The sequence below is a fragment of the Ciconia boyciana genome, chromosome 2, assembly GCF_034638445.1.
Source record: "Ciconia boyciana chromosome 2, ASM3463844v1, whole genome shotgun sequence".
Taxonomy (NCBI): Eukaryota; Metazoa; Chordata; class Aves; order Ciconiiformes; family Ciconiidae; genus Ciconia; species Ciconia boyciana.
This window is the reverse complement of record NC_132935.1, coordinates 50,306,439-50,327,132: the sequence shown is the minus strand read 5'-3', so window position 1 is coordinate 50,327,132 and position 20,694 is coordinate 50,306,439.

Sequence of the window (20,694 nt, the reverse complement as noted above, 5' to 3'; positions counted from 1 at the left end):
TGATTATAGGCACAGGATGAGTGAATAGACTGTAGATGTTTAGGTACTCGACAAATTAAGAAGTATGATTACAATCAAATGCAGAATTTCAACAAAAATGGGGGCAGTGGCTGACAGTTCATTGCCAGCGAAGAACAGATACAAATGGTTTGAAGTCATTGTACAGAATCAGGCAAAATGAGAAAGAATTTGGTTCAGGGTCCTGCATGATTCAGGAACAAGAGTCGGAAAGGCTAATGTCAAAACATTACCAAAAAGATACGCCCTCTCCCCAGTCTTCCATAGCTCTGGGAGAAGGGCCCCATTCACAACCAGTCCCCGAGGTGGCAGGCCCTGTGCCAATACAGAGCTTCTTGTGTTCATACAGCAAGTTGGCAAGGGGTGGGAGGAGAAGGCAGAGCTTGGGTGGCCACCAGCTCCGAAGCTTTGTTTTGGCACTGCAGTGCTCTGATGAGTAGATCAGATGCAACTGCATAGCTGTAAGCCAGTGTACACTGATTAGGAATCAATCATTAATTTTTGTGCAAGTGCTTTTCTTATTTTTTTTTTTATTATATATGAGGGAATTATAGTACTAGAAATAATTTGCCTTCAAATGTTTCCTTTCTATCAAAGGCCATGTTCTCTGTATTTTGGGCTATATGTTGGTAGTTGTGATCTTTCTTTGTGAGATAACCTCTCCAGCTAATTTTATTTTTCAACTGTGCTTATTAATATTCATACAATGGTGTGGTTTAGGCAATAGAATAATGATAAAATAAATTGTTACTTTTGGTTAATGTTATAATTTGTTGTTGCAGCTATGCTTGTGTGGCTCAGGTCACCATATTCACAACACTGTGTAGCGAGCATAACTTTTGGTCAGCAGATATGCGAAAAAAGATCCCACTGTTGACATTTTATCTGGAATGTTTTCATGGGGCTACTGAGAATGACATACAAACTGCTCTTTGAAAGGTCATACATATGTGTGTATTGATTTAATATTTAGAGATGCTCTCAGCAATCAAGAGGTACAGGATTCTGCAAGCATCTTTTAAAAGCTCCACATGGGTTTCTTTTAGAACTGCAAGTACAGTGTTCACAAAGCTAAACAAAAATTGCAATTTAATTCTAATTAGGTATTTGCCCTTTAAAAAATATTGAGCATTGGGAAGAAATTCAAGCTCATTTTTGTTTGGAAAAATGAATCTCAGTAGTTAGACTACAATTATAGTTCTGCTTTCGGTCACTGACCCCCTGATAGAGTTAAGTGAATAATATTTTACTGTAAAGCATTTACACCACAAATAATGTGTTATATTCCAATATATTTCAGACCACTGAACTGAGATTTTTTAAAACCGACTATACAGATATAGAGCTGCATTTATTTGAAAATTTAAGACGATGTTTTCATAGGAGTTTACCATGTAATGGGGAAGACTTTAAATTTTCATTTGCACAAATACCATCAAAATGAGATAGTAGATGCTTGTCAGTTACAAGTAAATAAATCCTAATCCTTGAGGGGAAAATGGACATTGGATTATCCAGTGCAATAGCTCACTTGTCAGCCCTTTGGATAAACTGATGATTAAGGAAAAGCACTTTGTAGTGCGTGATTTAACCCTGCTGATTTCATTATAATGATCTGAATGAGACACGTATGATGAAGTGACTTAAGACCCATGAATCTCGGGACTGTAAAAGGAGAAAGCAATCTGTAAAAGGATCCTGGTGAGACATCATCCCCAACCCCCCCAACTTGAGACCCTGCTGATCCGTCATAGGTTTGTTGTGGAGGAAAATGCTAAGGTCTGGAGTCTAAAGAGAACTTCATTGCCATAGTGGTGGTGGTACATTATTTAACTTATGGTTCTTGGTCCTCCAAGCCTGGTTCACAACCCTGACTAGAGTGACAACACAATCTGTAGAGAAACCAGGTGCCTAAGACCAAGATTCACAAAAAGCCTCCCACTCAGCTCAAACTCCCCGCACAAAATCCTCTCCCTAAAAATCCAGAAAAAAACCCCATGTTATTTCTCTCTTGTACGTTAATATTGATCAGGTAGCTGTTGCAAGAGAGCACCAGGCTCTGTCCAAACCTCTCAGAGGAGGAAGAAAACATAGATCCTAATCAGGTTTGGGCACGAACTGGGCTCTGGACTGCTTAACCACATCTCCTATGTGTTCTGGTCATGCTCAAAAGCAGATCCTTATGTATGGGGAGCCGGCAGCACCCCAGGTACAGTGGAGCTGGGTGGCAGCTCAGCTGCAGTCCTGAGGATCGCAATTTTTCATTGAGAACCGTAAACTATACTTCAGTCACTTTTGGGATCTGTGCCTAAGTTTCTTTCTGGCATTTTCTCTCCAGCTTCTACATAACTGGAGGGCGTTTTACAGGCCCTGTAAAAGGCCACTGTGGGGAGGCGGAAAGCAGAGGCTGCTCAGGCGATGGGAAACATGGGTGAAGGCAGAGGCACAGCTGCTGGGGGCTTGGGCTGGAATGCACCTTGAGGCTGCAGTGGCTGTGTTCCCACACCGGTTGCTCAGCTGGCACGGTCTTTTTCTTTGTAAGCTCCACAGAGGCAAACATATAGAAGGGTGTGAAAGTAAACATCCTTCCTGCGTCTGACCCATCCACTGATCCCACAGCCCACTCCTAGCTCTACATCCATGGGTGCAAACTATCATCTGTCACCTTCCTGGGACAGATTTTTCGTGGCTGGAGAAGAGAATCTGAACATGGATATGTCTTTTCAGGTATATATCCTGTAGGGTAAAACCCAGGCCAAAAGCATATCTTATTCCCTTCCTTTATATTCCCTTTTAGTAAATTCAAAACCTGTCCACCTTCCCTACTTTTTATGGCTGTTTTTCATACAACTTTTAATTAACAATAACTTTTCACATTAAAATTTAATTAATTTTTTTCCCCCATAGTGAATCATTGGTCAACAATTCACAGCACGTCTTATTAAAATCCAATGTAATTACTCTCTACATGTCCTGAGAACATTACAAACACTTGGTTCTTATGGTCACAATGATTAAAGAATTGAATTTGCAGAATATTATTGTTAGAGCTTACACATCCACCAAATCAAACGTATTTGTCCCTTGTGCTAGACTTGTAAAAACTACACTTCACCCAGCCAAGCTACTCAGCTAAAACCTTTCTATCAGATTGGAATTGGAAAGGACTGTGGAGTTTGTAGGAAAATTTGTAAGTGCCATTCTTCTTTTTGTTCTTATTGCTTGGATTGCTGATTGCATTCTCCCCTGTCTGCCTCACTGGATTTTCCACCAGGGATTTACGACAGCTCACCATATAAAGAAGGAAATAACAAAATAATTAATGGCCCATTGACGCCTGCCAATTCTGAAGAGGTTATTTACCTGGGGCTTTCAAGTATTTCATAATTATTCGACGCTACTGACTGCTTTTGCCAAGTCTACATATTTCCGTACGCCTGCTGCAGACTGCACAAATACATTCCAGGGTTCCAATTATGCACCAGCTCAGCCCAACACGTAGCTCTTCCACTCAATTTACGATGCTCACAGGTGTTCCTTAGGATTCAGCATGCACTGCGCCACTCATCACATATCTGCCATCACTTCTTAAGTGTCAAAGGCTCATTTTGCCTTCTTTGTCCCTCTTCGCTCTCTATACTTGCACATAAATCACTCCTGTGTTAGCAGTGCACAAACAAACTGCAAGATTCTTGCCACGATGCTTCATTGAGACCACTTCGCAATGAGTTTAGAAAATAAACAGGTAGAAAATTAATTATTTAAAATGCAGAAGACCTCTGGTCTATGTTTCTAAGAGCTGGACTACATTTACAAAGCAAAAGCCCTGTTTAGCAGAACTGGATTAAATGCACAAGAGATCTCCTCGGCATTTGGTTTCTTGATAGCTTTTGAGCCAAAAAGACCCCCACACTGCCAAGTGAGGATCAGTGCCTTCCCCAGTCTGAAAGCAGATTGCATTTCTCTTGCTTTCCTTATAAATCACAGCTGTTGCAGACCCTTCACATCCACCCACCACTCTGCAGGTATTAACATTAAACCCTGCTCTCCATTCCAGATGGGCTTGGTTTTGCTTGACTGTGACCTCCTCCGTACCAGTGAAGGTGCTCCTTTGGGTGTTAGTGCAGGTGATCAGGACAACTGAAACCTGGTTTTACAGAAACGAGGATATACAATCTGTCTCCTTTCTCAAGCTAATAGCAAATCTCAGATCTATTCACAGTCTCCCTATACTGACAACAACAGCAGCATAGTATATTTCAAAAAGTAATGTGATAGGGAAAAAGCAAACACATCAAGATGGTCATAACTAAAGAAAAAGGGAATTAAAAGATGTTTCCCTTGCAGGACTAGTCACCAGTTTCGAAATTCAACTTCAAGGATTTAGGTGCAAGGATCTACTTGTTTGTTCAAATGATTCAGAGAACTGGCCAACAATAACAATAGCCTTGAAATTTATAGCCCTTTAATGCAGGAATCATGCTAGAATGACTAACAAGTCCTTGAATATGCACAGCTCCCCATGAGCTAGGTGTTTTTTTAAAGAGAGGGAAGATAATTTTCCAGGTTTTGCCTAGCTGCCATTATCAACAGACAGGTTTCCTAGGACAAAATTATAGTGCAGGTATGAAAAGATGATTAAGAGATGAGGGGGGAAAAAAACAAAACCCAAAAAGGAACTGCTAAGTCACACTGATTCGAAGCTTTCTTCCACTCAAGATCTTGCAGAGGAAAATGTATAAAACCAGCTACGAGGGGAAACCATTACAGCATGGCTGTGTTCTTTTTGCTGTTGTTGTTTTCCTTCCCACCAGTGCTTTGGCTACCACTTATTAGACCGTTCCTGACATAGCAACATAACCAGGAGACATATTTGGACAGAGCACAAAGAGGTAGAAATGCAACAGGGGAGGACAAGAACCGTTCATGACAGCAGGACAATTTTGCACATTGATGCTCTTCAGATCAAGGAAGTAAAGCCTGTGGGGAGGACAAGGGGCTGAAAAGGGGGTTATATTAAGTAGCACATGAAAAATCAGTTGCTACCAGAGCTTTAAACTAACTAGTTTGTCCCTTCTTTTTTATTACCTTCCAGTATTGCTTATTTCCTCTAAATCTAAAAATTGGCTCACGTGTTGGCAGGAATTTTTACTCGTAAAAGGAGGAACAAAACCTTTTCTAAATCACAGCTAAGATCTAGCATCCACATTTGCTCATAAACAGAAGCAAAACTTGCACTTCCTTTGAGGACAGACAGAAAAGTGAGATGACAAAACCCGTGTGAAACTTGATAATAACAGCAACATTCTGCGTGGCTGAGGAAAGAGTTTTAAACTGCTTTGCTCTCTGCTGCTGTCACAGCAGTGTTCACTTTTAGTTTTGAAAGTTACAAAGGAAAAATTACACCCTTTAGCTGGGAATGAAAATGCACAAAGACACTGTGAGCCCACAGTAAACTTTCTGATGCAGAAAGTCTACTCTTCCAAACCTGCAACGCTAGGTGAGACTCGCACACCATAAGCAAAGCACATTCCAGCTGATTAGGTCCTCCATCACATGCTTTTTAGCACACAAACTCTTGCTTCCTTAAAAATACTTCCATAGTTAATTTTAATGCCTGTCACACAAACTATAAATAACAGGACTCCAAAATGGTGCCAGCACAGCCAATTGTAAGGCACGCTATTTTATTGCTAAGTGTAAATATGAAAATGGGATTGGAACAGGCCTGGCGCAGCGTTGTTCAATATTGAGTTTAGACTCCTTCAGAGCACACATAACTGGTTTCTCTTTCCGCGTTACTCTTCCCTTACATGTGTTTGATAGGTGCGTAAATGCATCCCATAGCCCTGAGGAAACAGGTGCTTGTATAATATCCTCAGAAGGGCCACTTTTCAGGGAGAAATAAATGACAGCAGTAGCAACTGCAGAACAAACATGAGTTGGCTACTGCAGTATTGTCACGGCAAGGATTAGTCCTTATGAAAACTCTATTACTGTTTGTCATATTTGTGACTAGGCAGCTGTGGAAACATATAAGAAGCCTACACAGATTTTCCATTTCCTGCCAGCTCACAAAAACAAAGCAGCGTGTTTCAGAGAAGGGGGGGGGGGTACAACATAAATGATGTGGTAAAGCTTAGCAAGCCTGTTCAACTTTATGGCATGCTGCGTGAGGGAGAAGCTCCAGAGGTTTGTAGTGATCTGGTTCTCCAAGGCAGCTAGGTTGAATGTCACTCACTGCTCCACTGAGGGAGTTCTTGTTTTAGCATTTGCAAGCTGGAGAGCTGGAGTGATTTCAGCACACAAACTCCCAGAGCATGCCCTTCTTCATCTAAAAGCTCAGCAGCAGCTATTGCTCATTCCAGATTCACAACACGGCCCAGACCCACCTCTCACTCCTTGCTTCATGGGCTGGAAATGCTGGTTGTGTGCAACTGGTCAGAGAGTGCCTCGAGCACCTGGTTATTCTCATTTCGCTTCTGCACCTTCCCAACTACTCTCACTGCTGCTCTGATTGCCTAGTGTGGCTGCAGAAGAAGATTAGCAAATAGAGACAAGCTAAATGAGTCTTCTTTAAGGCAGATATGAGAATTTCACTGCAGTGTCATCATCCCGGTTTTCAGCCCTGAGGTAGCAGCAGCCCAGAAAGAAAAGCACAAGGAGAATCAGGAGCAAGGGAAAAAGTGGTCACTGCTGGACTACAAACTCCCTTAACACCCTAATCTCCCACAAAACTCTGCAATTCTCTCCTTCCACGCCCAGGTAATGTATATACAGATACCCACCTACCCACAAGAGCATAAGCCTTTAACTAATACAGCTTGATAAAATACCCAACAGTAATTCTTGGTATTCTTTTTTTTTTTCCCCCTCGATGGACAGAACTTTCTCAGGAGCTTATCTGAATAGGTTTTCCAAGGAACTACAGACAATCATGAATCCTAGCACCTTCATTCTCCCCTAAGAAGCGTATAGTAGCTTGTATGTAAAAGATGAAACAAAAATCCCTTAGTAACCAAACAAAAAGAAGAGACACCACTGTCCGTGCTTCTCTGCAGAACAAAACAAATAGATGACAGATGGTAGACACATTGCTTAGGCAATCGGGAAGTTGCTCAGAGGCCATGGTTGTAAATGAAATATAAGACTCTGTGGAACAGAAAATAGAATTAGAGGTTGATGATTGTTACAGGGGGGTTGGGTTTTTTTTCAGGAAATTGGAATCATGTTCCCAGTATTGAATGCATTAAGTGGCTTCATTTTTCACTTCACTTGTGTTGACTACGCACTTGAAACTCTATTGGTATGGCATTATTTTGAATTTCCTGATTTCAGGACTTTCCTGATTTCAGGACAGGTGCCAGAAAATCTAAACAAAATAGCCTGATATGATTCTAAGACATCCTGAAGTACCACTGGCCTACTGCGCATTTGCCACTTTCTTTTAATGAAGTCACTGCAACATGACGTTCTGTCATCCAGAGCAGCAAAAGCCTCATTACATGCTGCAGTAATTTAAGCTCCGCTATTTATGTTTAGATTTAATATATTTCCTCATTTTTTGTTGCTCTGCTTCCTCCCTTTGGTCATGGTGAGTGTCTACATTAGTAATTTAGTTCAGCTGTTTCACTCCACAGATCTGTTCCTACTGGGCTGCGCTCCCTGATATATCAGCAGTACCCAATACCAACTGTTAGATTTGTCCCAGCTGTTTTATTGAGCTCACCCTGATACTCTGTGGCAAATTATTATTCTACAATGCATTGCCTATTTATTTTTCAAATGTATCATAGACCTTGCCTACCTTGCTTTTGTAGGAGACCCTATTATTAGTGGTATCGCTTTACATATTATTCCCACATATGTTACAGACTATGAAGTAGTCACAACAAATATGCCAGTGAAAGCTGTTCTCTGACCAGCCTTTCTTTTTCTGCTAAAGAAGTTTATTTTCTGGACAAGAAAAAGTCTTTAAGGATGCTTTTACTCAAGCAAGAAAACAAGTGAGCAAAAGGTTGGATCGGAAAAAATAAACATCAGATAAAGTGAGGCAGAGGACTCCAGATAAATTCCAGAATAATTACTGTCAATAAGTTGTTATTCATTTTATTGTTGCCAATCTAGTGGTTTTTCATTGTATAATATTGAGATAAGAGATTACTGTTGGGAATTACAAGAAGGAAGACAGGAAGGATAACATCCAGCTAGCCAGGCTGTAAATAATCTCAAAGTCAGGCTGCATTTGCAAAAACCTGACAGTGGAACTGCATTAGATTATACTAAGATCGTGAGAGCAGCATAAAAATGCCCTGAATCAATCCTATGTACCTGTCTATCCAACTGGCGGCTAAGCAGTGACAGATGTAGGGCAAGGACACATCAGTCTCCCTCAGCATTTCCCAGGCTGCGAGCAGCCCTACCCCAACCACAGAGAGCAAATAACGTATTTCCAGGCTGGAAAGCTGCTAGGAGAAGCTCTGCATCGCAGTCCTCCGTGCGCACGTTGTAGAACTGTGAAGTAGTCAGGACTGAAGAAAGAGAGCAAGGTAGCTCTGTGTAAGCTCCCTGTTAGCAAAGGGAAGAGTGGATTTTGGATGGGTTTGTCTCACAGACGGCTATCAGTGCTGACTGACAGGCCAGCAGACTTGTAGTTTTTGCTCGGTCTGTGACCCTTTGTATTCTGTTAAGCCTAATCACATGGCATGTGCACGCAAAACAAGACCCAGAGCACTCTGGATTCAAGCAAGTCTTTCTGACCTTCAGGGAGTACATGAACTTTAATACAGCCCTGCGATGAAAAAATAAACAGAACCACTCTGCTATCGCTTTTTTAAACAAGCAAGGAAGCAAACAAACCTCTGTGTCCTTCACATCTGTGAAGCTGCGGCGTAACGATTCTGTGTATCTGGCAGGTTGGGAGCACACTCTTCACCTGTGAGAAGGTAGATATCCCAGCAGTGCCTCTCCTTGCACGGACCCTGGGGCTTTTATGGCAGCTGAAGCCCTTGTCCAGCTGCACTCCCCTCCCCAGAAATGGTCAGAAACCACCCCATGCAGGGGAGGGAGGTTTCATATCACCTTCATGCAGAGATATAGATACACACATGGAAAATTGTAACTGCAGTATCTTGGGATAGCGACACAGCAGAGATTAAAACTCCTCAATTAAACCTCAGACTTCCATGGAAACTACTAGTGTTCAACATCCTCTTGTGATGAAACTATAAGTATTAATTTAGAATGGGTAAGTGGTGAGGGCTACCCAACTCCTCCGGTCGCTTTCTGCAGGAATTTGTACAGCCATGGCAGCAGTAATGTAAGTCTGTGTATGGAAATTTCCAATCCCAGCTTCAGACTGGGGTCCATGTTGTGTACCCACAGAAGATAACCAGCAGGGTGAGATGTAAGCTCAAAAATATTAAGTGCTTTGCATAACATGCAGATAAGGTTGTAAATAAGACTGCGAGTACAAAACTGGCTTAAAAAAATATATTCAGGGGAGTGACTATTGGCATCAATATGGTGCTCTGTAAGGATCTGTCTTGGGTCCACCAGCATTTGATATTGTTGTTAATGGGCTGGATGATGGAAAAGATAATGTTTCCTAAATCTACAGGTTACACCAGTATGGAAAGAGAGAAAGGGAAGAAAGAACGAAAATTCTGACAAATTGAAAACACAAACTGAAAAAATGAGATCCACTTTATTAAGGACAAGTAGAAGTTTCTAAACTAGGCAGAAAAAATCACCTGCATGAACACAGATGGTGAACATCTGGACAGATAGGAGTTCTGCAGAAAAGAACCTGGGTTATGTGTCACATGAGTAAATAATATCAGACTGTCGTCAAAAAAAACCCCCAAAAAAGGTAAGCAGCATATTGCACTGTATAAACAGGAGCAAAACCTGCAAGAAAATGACATTTTTCTTTTATTTCAATTGTAAAGATTCAGTTGAAATACCGTATACATTTTTAGGTACTGTGTTAGAAAAAAGCCGGGGGGGGGGGGGAGTGAAAGTGAATACTGATAGACCCAACTTCCATCACAAGAGATTTGGCATAGACATCAGGGAAAAACTTTCTAGTGGTAAGTATAGCAAGGCACAGGAATAGATTGCCTGGGAAGCCTCCCAAAATAGGTTGGCATCTGTCAGCTAATGATGTAAGTATAGCTGATCCTGCTGTGGGTAAAAGGATGGATGGGATGATCTCTTGATTCTCTAGTTTTTGACAAAACACAGTATTAAATATACATTTAAGCAGAAGCAAAAAATGCTACTGGCTTCTAATGATCATGTTACATTGCATAGCTTAAACTGCAGTTAAAAAGAAAAAAGGAAGAGTTTTACATGTTTAGCCTCCTACAACTTTTTTTTAATTATTATTATTCAAAGGAAAAAAAAGTCTCATGCATAATGAGATGTTAGCATTTAAATGACTCCAGCTGTGTACTAAAGCTCCTATCTTCCAGGAAATAAGAAATGTCCCCTCTTTGACTACTAATGTTTGCATGGAGACAAATTATCTGTGCACATGGCTGTAGCCTCACAATGAAAGAAAGTCAATGTAATATGAAGAATAATGGAGGACAAAGTGCTGAAGGAACTTAAATCATGACTTCCTTTACTTTTTTTCAGATAGAGAAGGGCTGTGTTTGTGTGTGTGTGCATGTGTGCACTCGCAAATATATGTAGTGTTTCTATGTATATACCCATTCATGGCTACATTCACTTTGTATCAAAGTTATGTTTTATTTTGCTGTGTTTTGGTTTTTTTTTCTTTTAAATGATGTTAAAGGACTCTGACTTTACATCTTCATAGTGTTTTTAAGTAGCTAATGCCAGTTTGAGTGTGGTGGTCTCAGTACCAGCCTCTCATCCACACAGGCAGAGGAAATTTTTATAGAGATGGCTGCAAATGGTTCTTTGCACTGAGTTACAATCTAAGCAAAACACTCACTGAGCACACACAGAGGTGGTCTTATTTTAAACCTTCTTCCTTCATCTCCAGCCAAAGAAATCTTTAGCAATTGCTATATCCAGGCCAAGCTTTCATCTTCAGCTTGTTGTGCAATATTATTGTACTGGAAAAGCATAGGGAGAATATTTGGATAATGGATTATACTTTTCAACCTGAGGTAATTCAAAAGGTTGAAGGGATTTTGCTCAGTGTTACACCCAGTAAACAGAGTATCACCTTTCAGCATAGCCAAGAATGGAAATGTTCAGCTGAAAATATAAACATGTTAGTAAGTTATGAATGTGAAGGAAGAAAATGATATTGTTTTGCTATAAAGGTTCAAAATAACCACTGAAATGGCTCTAAGCAACCCTCAAATCTTCCAGTCACATGCAATTCTCAACAATTCTTATTTACCTTGCTATTAGGACTAAAAAAAGGAAACAGATTTTTATATTAAACAGCTTTTCTCTTTTAGAGAGACTCCAAAATGCTTTAAGGGCTCATATACAGCAATCAAATACAGCTATGGAGCAAAGCCACAATTTCAGAAGTGCACAAACTGCATGTGCCAACTTTTCTAAATGCTTAACTAAAAACTGAAGTTATAAACCCAGTAATGGCACAGATTATCACCGGGGTGCCTGGGAGAAGATTCTGTTACTGCGACATGGAGCTATGGGCTCCAGGGCTGGCAGGTCATGTTCTCAACTTGTGTCGAGGATCCCTTGATTAAGAAAATAGTCTAGCTAAGAGATCATTTAAATTTCCTCCAGCACTTCTGGTGTCTATGATTTTACACAAAGCAAACCTGAGCTAGGGTGTAGATCTTGCAAACAACGTTACTGAAACTATCTACAGCCATTAACTGATAAAGTCTTTAAAAGTGGTGACTTTCTAGTGCTCTCTTTGTGGAAGTTTACTTCGCAATAAGCTGACAGTCATGTCCTGCACCCTGCTCATCGCCACATCTGCCCAGGTAGGTTCCTCCTGTGTGCTTGCACAGAGACAGGGACATGTTGGCTGGAAGGGACCTCTGGAGGTCATCTAACACTACTGCCTGCTCAAAGCAGGGCCCTTGTCCAACCCTAGGTCACGGTCAGCTGTAGGTGATAATGCGCAGTTTTTATACATCTGCCATAATTTTCCTTTCTTCATCTATCTCCCTCTTTGTCTCAGCTAGGCTTCTTAAGGTTGTCAGGAACTTCATGAACACTCAGACCCGCAAAAACACATGCATAGTCTTCTGTACCTCACACTGCAGTCTGCATGCAGATTTATCACAGAGCCATCTATGTGAATAGCCAAAATGGTGAGAATACTCCTCGTATTAAGTATGTATGAATGGCTGCTCAGGTATGCAGGAGAGAGTGGAAAATCTCACCTTTGGACCTACAGGGCTGTCAAAATGACCTCTTAATAGACTGGCAGGGTCTGTAAATATCATTCATTCATTTTATCAGCTTATTTGTTAGAGCTTGAATCTCTTTCTGATATGTTTGCCTACTCCCAATTTTCAAAGGTCAGTTTGGCTAGTATGAATCATATTCATGATTCACAGAATTACACTCCCCTGTAATGCTGCCAAGAAAACAAGCTGAAACACAGTATAACACCCCTAGGACTAACATTCACTCTTTACCAGTTATTCTGGGGGTTATCTGTAATGCTGCAAGAAGAAACCACTTCTATTGCTACCACAAGTAGCGAGGAGATTCAAATTCTGGTGAGCAAGCTCTCTTCAAGCTTGAGCAGCTGCCGTTGTTCATCCATTAACTGTAGGTCTTGCTCATACTGTCCCTTCATGCTTACTGAATTTTGATTGCTTTGGCTGGGTGTAACACAGAGACTGTGGTTGTTATCAGCAAACACTGTCGATCAGCTTATTTGTTGACTTTGGTGCAGAAATTCACTGGCTTGGCTTTGTGCTCCGTACACAGCCCTGGTAGTGCATTGCTGTGTAAAACAAATGTGTTTCTCCATATTCTTCCTTTTTGTTGCCAAATCTCATCAATACTGAAATGATGTCCTGGGATATGGTGATAAAAAGCAGCACACAGGCAACACATTTAACCCACAGTATTTTGTTTCTTCATTTTCAGTTTACAACTGGCTGTTTCCAAGTGATGGATCTATCAGTGTTTACCTTCAAATTAAAAGATATAACTGCCTGGAATTTCACCACTAGATATGAAAGCCCTGTAGTAAATATACTGCCTTTGGATATGAAGTTTAATAAGCTTAGTGCAATTGCTCTGTACCATTAGGGATTAACTTGAATACCACCATATTTCTAGATATAGAAACATTTGTCTATTAATTGCCTGTTTAACATTATGTATTAAAGACATTTACTGCAGCCTGGTATTAAGGTAAGTAAATACTGTTTTCCCCTTCTCAATGCAGTTACAAAAGAGCACGCTATTTCATTAGCCTGCTACAGACTGCCTGCCTGCGCCCCACGGCCACCTGCCTGCACCCCACGGCCGCCTGCCTGCCCGCTGGGCATCCCGCAGCCCTGTGCAAGTGATAAGTGCTAAAGAGGTGGGGGCTCTGACACCGAGTCTCTTCTCTTCGCTGTGAAACTCAGCTCTCATCTTGATCATAGCTGTTCCTGCTTAGGATTACTTACTGTGTTTAAACATTTCTATTTTTCCTTACCACGTTGCACAGAATGCCGCACAACTTCAGTTTCCTGAGGGTGTCTCGCTTTTCCAGGCACACCGCATGCCTGGCTGCCTGCAGATACCTTCCTCGGCAGTGCGAAGTGCCAGCAAAATGTTCCTCAGAGAGGTTTTTTGTTCCTAATGGCCTTCTCAGACAGGCCACAGTGGAATTAGGAATCAGTGTGGTGATTTAATTGGACAGCTTGCTTTATTTTCTACACACTAGAGATTTTCCCTCCATCTGCTTTCATGGGAATCAAAACTACAGTCCTTAAGCGGAGGACTTGGACTGAAATTGGTGTATTTTGCTAGCATGAGGGCTGAGTAGAAATGAAAAAGACAGAGTCTGAAGGAGCATTATTTCTAGATGATTCTCAAAGAGTCAAAGCTGAATGCTGTGAACCACCAGTTTTCTCTTTCTTACCTTCGTTCAGGCCAGGAATGCTTCTTCTTCAGCCAAACTGCACATCTAAACCTGGGCATGAAATAGCCTCGCCTGACTTTGAAGAAGCTCCTGAACTCTTTCTGCAGTGTTTACTTCTATCAGTGTTACTCCCTCAAGCTCCCTTTCCACTTTTGCAGTGTCCCGATGCCTCGTGGTTTGCCAGCAATTTACAGTGCTAGTATTTAACAGTTACTTCAGCAATAAGAAAGCATAGAATTATGCCAGATCTCTTCCCGGCTATGTTTAATGACAGGTAAGCCTACATTTCAATACTCGAAGTGCATTGTAACAACAAAGCATGTCAGGACGAAAGGCAGAAACTGGTTTCATCACATGGAACACTTTATATGAAGAAAAGGTCTAATGCTACTTTGACTAAGTTAAGATAGCATTAAATCAGAGATGCTATCTTCATGTAGCAGATCTATTAATCAGATCTATTAAAATCCTGCTTTATATAAATTAATTTTTTCTATAGCAAAATATCTGCTGTTAGAGTAGTTCCATTTTATTCTTCAGTCAGAAAAAAAATTACCCCTGGATTGATCGAGAACATTTCCAGTTTGAACCACATTACTTAGCAGACATTGATTTTATTAGTCACGTGGTGTTGTTCCTATTACCCAGCTGAGTGCATATTCAAGCTCCTTGAGCAACAGTGCTTGCATGGGCAAAATATAATATTTGGTTTCCAAGGACACTTTCAAATAAATTGCTAAAATTTCTCTTCTACAAACGTGGAGGGCAAAATCCTTTTCACTTGAATGTTCACAGAAAGAGAAAACAAAAGGAGTAGAGGCAAACATAGTTGCTTTCAACCCAGCTCTGTGTTACAGCAAGTAAACAGAAAACGCTTTTAGTGTCTCCAATCCACGATTTCAAATATCTCCTCTTTCTGGATTAGGAGGGAAAGAAGACATTTCAAACTAGGATGAAAAAGAGGCCTCAACACATGGCGGTGAGGGTCTCTGCTTATGGGGGATCAGATTGAGTCTCAGTCAGCAGTTTGTTAGCTCTACAAAATAGAGCTACTACAGGAAGAGCTGAGTCAATACTGTCACAGCACAGTTGGTGGCAGAGGTTTATGTTACTGATTTGAATTAGAGAGTCAAATCCTGAAACTTTAAGCCCCTGGTCCTTGTTCTAGCATAGAGTTATTGCTTATCCTGGGACGTGTGCCTTGTTCTTTCCAGAAACTCCTTCTTATTCCCTTGAAAAATTTTGGTCTAGAAGAATAAAAAATTCCCATCAAAAGACAGTTTTGTCAGATAGGTGCTATTTTAAAGGGAGGGGATGGTGAGTTATGTGAAGATCGTCTCCTTATACCCAATTGCAAGTTTACCAGTGGATTTTGCCATCCAGTCCTGAAAGAATGTAAGTGTGGCAGGGAAAGCTCCTTCTCCAAGGAGGACAAACAGCATTTTTAAATTGCATTGCATACAGATGGCTCACTATATCAGGATGGTTCTTCACCTTAGAGACTACACAAGTTAAGCCTCTCTAAGATTCAAACTTTCCATTCATCCAAAAGCAAAAGATCATTACTGGTATGCATTAGGAGTGCAAACACTACAAATACATTTTCTCGTTTAACTCTGAGTATCTCTAAGACTTACTATTTAATAGATAAAACCTCTTCAGATGCAAAGCTTTATACACAAAACAGGCACCATTAATAAAATATTGTTCTGAGTCATTTGGCAAATCAGGAAACTTCTGGCCACATTAAGCAATGGGGAGCAATCACTTCAAAAAGTCCATGTTTCTGACTAAATGCATGCATGTTGAAATTAATGTAAATGGATAATAAAAAATGCTTTCACACTGTACTGACAAGTAATGGTAGAGATCATTATCCTAATGGCTTATGAACTTTTTATGTTACAGAGTGATGTACAGTGGAAATATTATGATCAACAGCAGACTTTCTATTCTGCACTTGACATAATAAATTAGTAGAAATTATTAATGCACAGCATTTCATTTCTGTGTAGATTTTATGTTAACTACAGAGAAAAAAACAAGTGATATTCTGTCCCTCATCAAGTCTTAACCTCAAGTCTTTGTCTACACTAGCATAACAGTGTCTCTAGCTACACTGGACTAAAACCAGCACAGCTTCTCTAATGTGGTTGCAGTTAAATCTTTCATACCAATAGAGCTGTTCCCACAGGAGGAAGAGAGTAAATTGGTTTTATATCTTATCCATGTCTGCACCTGTGCCATCAACAACAGAGACCTCTTTCATTTATTTATAACTGTAATGTGATTGGTATTTTCAGCATATATGAATAGCTTCCATGTTTGGATCAAACTTCATTTATAAATTGACACCAGCATTTCTCCACCACCGACTCCACACGCACTTGCTAACTTGATGCTGTGTCTAACGCTATCACTGATATTTAGGGTAAGCATCGCTGTGCTGTTGGGAACAACCAGTGGTGTCCATGTGGACAGCTGCTGCAGCTCCACAGAATCACAGCAGCATATCAAACCCCTGTTACTCAACTATGCTTGGAGTTGCAACAGCCTTGAGTTACATATTTTGCTGGAATTACTCGAGGTGAGGGATCATAACTTTCACACCCTCTGCATGAGGTTATTCTGCTAGTAAGACTCTAACACAGACAGTTATGACCTTGATATCCTTGCCACTGTCACTTAGGCTGATCTGCTGTACCACCATGAACTACTTACCTATTATACAGGATTCAGCTATAGTTAGAGATGCACACTATAGATATATTCACAAATTAATTTGTGTAAGACCTTTATACTCATACATCTGTGCCCACATTTTGGGGAAAGGGAGCCCTTACACCATCAGAGTTAAAGCAGAGTAAAGGAATATGGCTTTACCCTCCGTAAAACAAAAGATTTGGGGCAAATTGCCTTAAAGTAAGAAAGAGGAGGGGTTTGAATTTTCCACCGCTCTCCTAATGTGTTATTGACCTGGAGAGTAAGAAGAACTCAGCCAGCTCTCCTTCAAAGAAAAAAAAAAAGAAATTAAAAAAAAGGCAAAAAAAGGCAACTTGCCACATTTTCATAAAAAACCAGTGATGTTTGCAAAGTCTAGAATAATTATAGCACTTCAGTTAGATTGAGCCATTATCAAAAGAAAAAAGTTTGACATTCAAAATCTCTCTTCCAAACACCTTCCTCATCAGTATGTCTTTCCAGCCAGGTAACTGGCATGACAGGTCAAGGAAGCTTTTCGTTCCTCGTGACGGCTTGCTCCCAGCTGTCAGTGCATCCAGAGCCAGGAGAGGACATCACCTCTAGGGATGCTGACAGAAATAGACATTTGCGTGTAGGGTTTTGTTCTTACCCGCAGGAAGATGCCTTTGAGGAACAAAGCCTAGATTACACAAAAGCATAAAAGCAGAACTCCTTTTTTCTGTCTGCGGGTACTTCATTAAAAAAGTTAGGGCCTGCTGCTCGCAGAGGCCTCTGTGTAAATGAGAGTCTGCCCTCGCACAACTGTGGCAGAAGAAAGGAGTCTCAAAGCAGAAGTTAGCACATGCCGGTTTTAAAGCTCCTTGCAAAGGCCATATGGATAGCAAAAATCATGCGCACGGCATTTGTTCCTCTCGTGCATGTCCACACATACCCAGGGCGTGCAGCCTGCTGAGCCCGTGCTTTGCTCTGGGCAGCCATGACTGCATTCCCATTAAAAAGCCACGCAGCAGCAGAATTTGTGTGACACCACAGTCAGATTAACAAAAATGTGATGAATTACATAGGTTTCATGTGAGAGCTGACTCACACTCAGCTTACTCACAGCACAGCATGCTTCCTGCGCTTAGCTTTGTAAATGACCCCTCAGAGACACTGCAGACTACTATTATAAACAAGTAAATACAGACAAGTAACTTCCTTTTTTAAGCTTCTCCCTCTTCCCTCATTTCAGAGCTTTCTTCCCCATCAAGCCCTGATGTCCTGATGTCTATTCCTCAAAAGCCAGGAGAGAGTAAATTTAGATTCTCTCAGGGATAGACTTAGAATGAGAACATGCACAGTACTTCAGAGGAAAGAAGAAAAAAAGCTTTTCCAGCTCACATAAAATCAGACTTTTTAGCTAAATACAAATTCTCTGCAATTATTATTGTCTGGTATTTCAGCTGACTCAGCTATTTCCTATAAACACAACTGTTACTAAAGGATGCTCAGTCTCCAGAATAGTCGCTTTAACAAAAAGCTGGAGTCTTGCAAAAGCATGATCAGAAACGTAGCAGCATTTAACAGAACCTAAGAGAGGAAATAAAGCAGTTAGTGCCAAAAGACTTCACAGGTAGGCAGTAAGCTACCAAGCACCGCTCCATTCACTGAAAGAAGGAAATCTAATGTATATTACACAATTTGAAGAACAGGACAATAGGCAAGAGTTCCTCAGCTAACACTGAGCAAGCTCCAAGGTGTCTCTTCAGGGTACAACCCAAGAGGTAAAGGGCATCAATCTACAGGTATTAGAGACACAAAGGACAGGAACCCTCTCTGCTCTTACTAAGGCTTCTACTTGTGTCAGTGCTGTTTGGTGGCTGTGACACCGGGCCAGAACAAGCAGGAGGGAACTAACAAACCCATCCACATTAATTGAAGATGAGCTCAGGTGTCTTCCAGTGAAGGGGTACTGCTTGGTTCATGCCAAAGGATGAGGTGCACCTGCAAGGAAAAGTTAACTATGCCTCTCTTCTCTACCACTGCATGTCACCAGGATCTTTTTCAAGGTCATTTGAGACATGAGTCTGGCTTCTCAGGCACAATTTTTTTCCTCTTCTTGAGCTGTATAACAATATTGGACAGCTCAGTGACGTGACCAATATATTTCAGATGTTCCCTGAACTGGTTTCTTGCCAGTGAAGTTGAATCACCTGACTCGCGTAGGAGGGCAGTATATAATGATGCTGTTTTGCTTTACAGCTAGAGCAGACAGGCAAGGATGATACAATGCCTTCAGGAATCTTGACATGATTGATATGTGCCCATATTCCCAAGTGTAATAGTGCAAAATAAAACTACAAGGAAATAAGCTCTGATCAGGGTGTACCATAAGCACAGTAGTGGGGCTACTAGCATCCCTGCTTTGTGAAGGCAGGAAAGATTGGCTAATATACTAGTGGGCACACTGCTACCTAGCTAGCACAAACAAACCTTGCAAATGCTGCCATTAAATTAAAAAAAAAAAACAAACCACAACTAAACAGTCTGTCAAAGTACCATCAAGAGAAGAGAAATATCGAGGCAATGTCAGTCTGGTTGCCACCAGGCATGGCTTGATGTTTGTGGAGAGTGACATGGTGAAATGCTCCTGAGAAATCTCCCTTTGGCATGGGGGAGAGTTTTCACATTTACCCTAGAACCACTTACTGAGCTATTTGCACTCACTGCCACAAGAGTTTCTGTCAAGAGGACAGCTGGGAGCTCTGGCAGGAAAATGTTTCTTAGGGTGTCATTCACTAAGAAATACATGATACAAGCGATCCAACTTTTATGCGTTGTTTCAACCATAATGCAAACACTACCCAGCTTGAAAATACAGAGATGCTCTGGATGGATAACAGAATTTTGATGACACCAAAGGGGAGCCAAAACCAGTGAATGTCAGGAGAAACATGTGCTCCTTTTGTCCTGCATGGCAAGGACGCGTTACTGCTTCAAGAAGCTTTCTCCATTCTGCAGTTCCAATTTGTAGCAAAAAAGGAGCTAAAAATACTTTGGTGAGGGTGCGGAGGAAAGAGGAGCCTTGGTTGCGTGCTTGCTGTTTTAAAAAAATAGAACAACTTTTCAAATAAAAATCTTGGAAACAAGATGAAAGGCACATTTCCAGAAACATCAGCTTTTTAAAGACAAATAATCTACTGCTTGGTTTGCATAGATCCTAATACCTGGTCATTTTTCACTAATGCTCATAATCTGGAACAGTATTATTAATAATAATAAGTAGTCAAGGTAACTATTGGATGGTGCTTGACAAGATGAACTGATCAACCCTATCACACTGTTGGAAAGTTGTCTGTGCCTTGATTTCCTAGACTTTTAGGTAGCTCTTCTTTCAGAAATATACGCTTTTAAGTATTGTATGTTTAAAGCATCATAGCCCAGCTGATGTGCTTAGACCACCCCACCAGGATGCCGTGGCCCCTCCCCCACCCCTTTTATATCTTTCTTTTCACCTGCTTAAATGTTTCTGTTCCACTTGGTCATGCTGGATCGTTACCTGACCGCACAAAGTTTCATTCTCCAAGTGGCAAAACTTCCCATTCCTTTGGATGCAGTGTCAGGCTTTCAGATCAAATTGCCTGTCTTCTGCAAAATTATTCTGCAGAAGTGGGAGGAGCATGGCTAGACATGTTAGACAAAGCCTTGCATTTTAACGGTCTCTCTCCTTCGCAGTTCTTTTTCTTTAAGCAACGAAATCATCTACAAAACATGTTTTCTATTCATTAAGACAATGATTTTGTCCCTGCTGCCCTCCCTGCTTCATTTACATGATCAATTGAAAGTCGCTCTGCTAATGCTAATCACATACCGCCTTGTTGACAATCCAGCTAATCTGATTTCTGCTCAAGTAATGCACTTGGATTGTCAAAACCCTAAAT